Below are 6,165 nucleotides of genomic sequence, written 5' to 3'. Positions count from 1 at the left end.
GTGTTCGGTGGACGGATGCGTGGGAATCCTGTGGAATCTCCGCTTTTCTAGGCTTTGTTAAAGTCAAGTGGCCCGTCGACGTTGGCAAAAGTCGTGGGCCACTTTTCTATTTTTCCCTTCCTAGGGACTAAGTGTCGCAGGCAACGCAATGAACACTTGTGATGTTTTGAGAAAGCGATATTTGCCTGCGACGGCGACCATTTGACTCGCTGCCATAAATCCGGCTACAGGATACGCCTTAACATATTAATCCAACTATTTTTGTCACATCTTGACCAGAATCTGTGTTATAGGTTAAAGGGTGTTAAGTGAATTTTGATAAAATGATATATGGATAAGGTTGTGAGAACTTGGAGAATCTTAAAATTCGAAAGTTTAAACGTATAAAGTGAGCGTAGAAAAATGCAGAGGGGGGTGTGAAAAGCAGTGTCCTGGCTTATATCCCGAGACAAGGATTACGCTCGAAGCGGTAAATTCCAAGGGAAGAAACAGTTGTGAAAGATACACCTTACTTAACGCACACTTGAAGACATTTTCTTTGCTTGCTGCTTCTAGTAGGAAGCTGCTAACTCTTAGATAACATTGTTTCACGGGATGTTTCCGGTTGCGATGGAAAAACGTCGTAAATGGAAGTGTTCGTTCCACGGTAGCAAAGTAGTTCTGAAAGATACACTTCTCGCCAGTTTCAAACGATGGACGAGCGAGGACACTCGAGAAATATTATAGTCGGGGCCACGATATAGCGAGGTCGTAAAATCGGTCAGACGTCAAAGTAAACATGTTTTAGCTGCCGGGACCCCGAAATTGACAGAAATACGAGCAGATAAGTACTTGAAACCATTGTCAGGACCGTACGAAGAATTCTTGTATCCAGCGAAAGTCAAACTGATTCTAATATATTTACTGAAAACTGCATGCAGCTAGGACAAATTAGGGTTTCTCCCTCTTGGGGAAGCCGCTTTTGGAAGTACGGTTACAGGTAAAGGTCTTATTGATGTCTTTAGCATCTTAGTTTATCTACTCGTGTTATATACAGATAGAAAGTGCAAAAAGATTGTGTAGCTTAATATTAACATATTTTCCATTTGTAAATGAAATACCATTTTCTACTTGAAGTACCAAATCATATGCTACCATTCGTTTATTGTTGGAACCCTCAAACAGACTGCAACACACGGCCTTGAGTGCCGCAACATCAATCGGTGCCGATTCTTGAGAGTTTAATTTACGACCTCGCTATATCGTGGCCCCAACTATACTTGAAATTATACTTCATCTGACGAGAAACTGATGGAAATATCGTTCTTCGTCCAAAAATTCCAATTTAATCAAAATCAAACTTCGTTATCCAAAAATTGAAATTTATTATTCATTATTCACAAATCAAAATTCACTAAAAATCGAAATTAGTTATTTAGAAATCAAAATTCATTATTGAGAAATCAAAATTCACAAAATATCGAAATTCATTACCCACAAGTCAAAGTGCACTAAAAATCGAAGTTCATTATTGAGAAATCAAAATTCGCTAAAAATCGAAGTTCATTACCCAGAAACCAGAATTCACTAAAAATCCAAGTCCCTTATTGACGAACTAAAATTCGCTAAAATAAATAAATAAAAGCTTCAAAGTCACAGCCACAAATTTGCAAAGCAATATTCCATCGTTACGAAGTAAACAATTTCAAAAACACACTCTCTGCTTCACTCCACACGACCAAACAATACATACACTACCTGCCAAATGGTTGGAATCACTATGCACTGCAAGTTGCACCAAAATTCTCAAAACACAAGTTAGCATTTATAATAACTTTTTATCATTGAAATCAATTGAAACGAGGTAAAGTGCTGTTGATCTCCACAACGTCAATTTCAAATCACTAAAGAATTAGTAGCGGATTCAATATTGATGTAAATTGGCTGGTGATTCCAAATTTTTCGCCGGTAGTGTGTATATTTATCATTTCCACGAAGTTTCGCAAGAGAAGTCGCGGAAATTACGTAGCAAATGGGACATCCGCGAAGGAATTTCTACGAAAGCACGAATTCCACGCGAGAAGTTGGGGATTCTGATACACTTGTTACCTTTAGCATGTTCCACAGAGAGAGAGAGAGAGAGAGAAGGGTGAAGATCGATGAAGCTGGTGATGAACGGGGACATTCGGAGAACATTGTTCCAGAAGATGTCTTCGTGCATGCTGGCGTTACAGTGGAAGTGTAAATTCTACGAGGAAGCACGGGATACCGAGGGGGGGAAATAGTCGTGAACAACACACTTGTTACTTTCCGGAAGTTCCACGAGAGAGGACTCGATGGAACTGATGATGAACTAGGACGTTTCCGGATCTGAATTCGGAAAGACGGTCACACGAAACCGCGAGATCCCCTAATCCGTTCGTTAGCCGAAGCTTCTTGAACGTGCAACATTACTGTTCACAAATTTAGAGCGCACTGAGTGATTCCAGCAACTAGGCAAAGCTACAGTTCTGCTCCAAATAAAGTTAGAAAATAATTTGGAAAATGAAACCCTCTTATGTCTCGTTTTGTTTTAAATTGAGCTTTAGGGTGTGCATAGAAGACTCTGCCTCAGTTATCGGTGAATCATCTTCAGTCGATGTTTTATGGCGTTAAAAGGATCAATAGTGTTCAGAAATTTAATATGAATTTTTAATGCAGGACTATAATCTGTCAATATATTATAATGAAATTTCCTTAATTCTGGTGTGTTCTTCCATTTAACTACACACTTAGGGACTTTGGGTCAAAAAAGACCCAAAGACCTCAAGTGTAACAATTTCTGTTACACGTCGTACGAACCTAGACAATACTCTTCTACCGTAACATTAATGAAACTCAGCGACATCAAAATTTACTACAAAAATAGAAAAGCGACGGGTCAGAAAAGACCCGAAATCCTCGCTCCACGCTATCACACAATACACTCGTCCGAAACACAAATTCAAACAAAATACTCTTATCAAACCAAAAAAAAAAAAAAACAGACAAACGAGTAATATTAACCCTTTACGTTCCAAATAGTCCAGTTAGTCCATTAGGTCACTCTCGGGCAGTACCATGTAGATTCCCTTTATTTCTAAGTTTCACTATAATATCAGTGCGTAAAGAAATGGTTTATGATCACTTATAATTTATCATTGTACGATATCTAAAAATTCTTACGCCGAGTCTGACTCGACATAGGACCGGCAAAGGGTTGTACACAAAGGGTTCAGCAATTTACCAGCAACGCGAAACAACGAAAGAAAAACCTGGCGCAAAAAGAGAAGCACGACGAGATAAATAGTTAAAATCTGCTGGCAGACTATGGGAAATATAGAATATAACGCGTCTTATAGTCCCCCTGTCCCGTTCTTCACCGGAACGTAGAAAATTGCCAAGTCGTATCTAGGCTGAGGCGACAAAGCGACTCGTCGCTTAAGTTTCTCCCGTCGTAAGAAAAGCTTTTCCATCTGGCGACGCGTGACTCCCGGGTTTTATCCTCTCCTCCTCGCCAGCCAGTTTGGCCACCGGCCAAAACTTATTAATTTACTCTACTTTCCGTTCGACGTCCTTTTCGACCGGCTGACTGCCTGACTGCCTGCCTGGCTGGCTCTCCCTGTCTCTCTTCCGTTAATTTTCTGCCAAAGTTCGCGAGCTTACGGAGAAAAGCTGCTCGAACATGATGCCCTCGTTTTCACCCGTCATCCTCGACGCCGTAGCTGTCGCCGCTGTCGTTTTCTTCGTCTTGTTCCGTTGGAGAGTTTCAGAGTTGCCTTTCCGCGAAACAGAGAGACGAGGATTTCGTTGTTTCTTTGCCTGTACCACGCGTTGTTTCTCTGCCGTTTGGTGGTTGTCTTTCAGAGTTTGCTCCGTAGGGGCTAGGAGATCCTTTGAGAAAGTGATCTAGAGTGTGTATAAAGGATTACACAAAGACGGTCTCCTGGAAAGCATTTTTATTGTGTGTACAAAGAGCCGCGCTCTTCTGTTCTGGCTTTCTTTTCTTCTTTCTCTTGGTGAAATGTGGATTGTTTCGGTTCTCAGCGATGGAAAGGATGATCTTTTTGGAGGTGTTTTGCGGGCTGCGTGGAGATTTATGTTTTTGGGTTGTTAGATTACAATGCGATTTGTTTACGATAGGAGGGTGATTTGAAATAGGACGTCTAGCGATGATAAGAAAATTCCTTTTGAGGTTGTTTTTGATGAAGGTCATTCCGGGGTCAACATTTTTTTGTTTTAATTGTTTAAAGTCATAGTGTCGTGAGTCGTTCAATTCGTCTTGATGTCAGCTGTAACACTGCATTAGAGAAAATAGATGGTGATTTATAAAAAAATATGGATTAGCTTGGAATGACCTTTCAGATGACCTTAGAGACACTTAGTTTCTATTATCTCTTGTATCACTCCTTTTTATCTTATTTTTAGAGCGGTCTCTTGGTAATTTTTTCTTAGTTTCAATACCAGTGAAAGTAATTGACATTTTCGTGGTAAATGAGACACCTTGTGTAATAGAAAATGACACATTCGGTGCTATTTTTTCGTTCACTAGAGCCTGAAATACATTTGCATAATACAAAGTGTATAACAAAAAGAAAATTTTGCCAAATCTCACTTGGCACGATACAAAATCACACCAAAATGTGTAACAATCTATTAACAACCAGAAAATTAACCAAATCTCAATTTGCACAATACAAAATGACCCCAAAGTGTCCAACAATCTGTTAACAACCAGAAAATTAACAAAATGACACTAAAATGTGTAACAATCTCTTAACAACCAGAAAATTAACCAAATCTCACTTTGCACAATACAAAATCACCCCAAAAAGTTCCCCAATTTCTTAATAACCAGAAAATTTAGCCAAATCTCACTTTGCACAATACAAAATCACACCAAAATGTCCAACAATCTCTTAACAATCAGAAAATTTAGCCAAATCTCACTTTGAATAATACAAAATGACCCCAAAATGTGTAACAATCTCTTAACAACCAGAAAATTACTCAAATCTCACTTTACACAACACAAAATGACCCCAAAGTGTCCAACAGTCTGTTAACAACCAGAAAATTCACAAAATGACACTAAAATGTGTAACAATCTCTTAACAACCAGAAAATTAACCAAATCTCACTTTGCACAATACAAAATCACCCCAAAAAGTTCCCCAATCTGTTAACAACCAAAAAATTTCCCAAATCTCACTTTGCACAGTACAAAATGACCCCAAAAAGTTCCCCAATCTCTTACCACCCAGAAAATTTCCCAAAATCTCAATTTCCATCAGCAGAACAACACTTAACCCAAACCACGATACAATCACCTTTCCGCAACCCAGAAGCGACGAAACCACGACAGGATTGTTTACCGAAAATCTGACCCCTTTTTCACCACCGAAGCTTACGCCGATAAAAATCCTCAAGAGAGAAGGGAGCACACGATTTGTGACAAAGTGTCCAGTTTCTTCCCTCTCTCTCTCTCTCTCTCTTCGTTGCCCTCTTCCGTGAAACTTCCTCGCTGTAGAACAGCGACAAAAGGGGTGCGGCGGAGGGTCGAAGAGGAAGGAAGAAGTGAATCGAGCACATTGTTCGCGGCGCTCGTCGTTTCGAACCCTGCCCTTTCTCTTCCTCCAACCCCGGGGGCGAATTTGTCAGGCGTCGTAAATTTGGACGAGAGGCGCCGCGAGACGACGTCGATTCCGTCGATTTACCGACGCCCATTAAGACGCTATTTATTCGTTTATGGGCCGCTCGATACGTTTATTCGAGCCTCGGAAACTCAACCAGACGTAAATACCGGAGAGATCCAGTCGTTTCATCCCGAGTGTTTGCTGATACAGTTTGTCCCAACCTTGTGTGAGTGTATTTGCCTGCAATTCTTAGCGGCTGCGCTGCTACTTTATTCTCCTCTTTCGCTAGTTTTCTTGTAATTGATCTCGGTGCACCGGAGACGAACGGATGGCTGTCTTTCTTCTGGAATTGTAGCTTTTTCAAGCTTTCAATTTGAACGTACTCTCGTATTTTAGCAAAGTATTTTTAATTCTGGGGAAAATTTGGAAAATACTTTCAACTGTGTTCCTTAGTGTTGTTTCTTTTTTCTTTGGAAATTAATTTAGTGGAAAAATAAAGTTAACAGTGGAGAATTTCTCAGTAATTAATTTT

This window comes from Habropoda laboriosa, unplaced genomic scaffold (genome assembly GCF_001263275.1).
Source record: "Habropoda laboriosa isolate 0110345459 unplaced genomic scaffold, ASM126327v1 scaffold15, whole genome shotgun sequence".
In the NCBI taxonomy this organism is placed as follows: domain Eukaryota; kingdom Metazoa; phylum Arthropoda; class Insecta; order Hymenoptera; family Apidae; genus Habropoda; species Habropoda laboriosa.
This window is presented reverse-complemented; position numbering follows the sequence as displayed.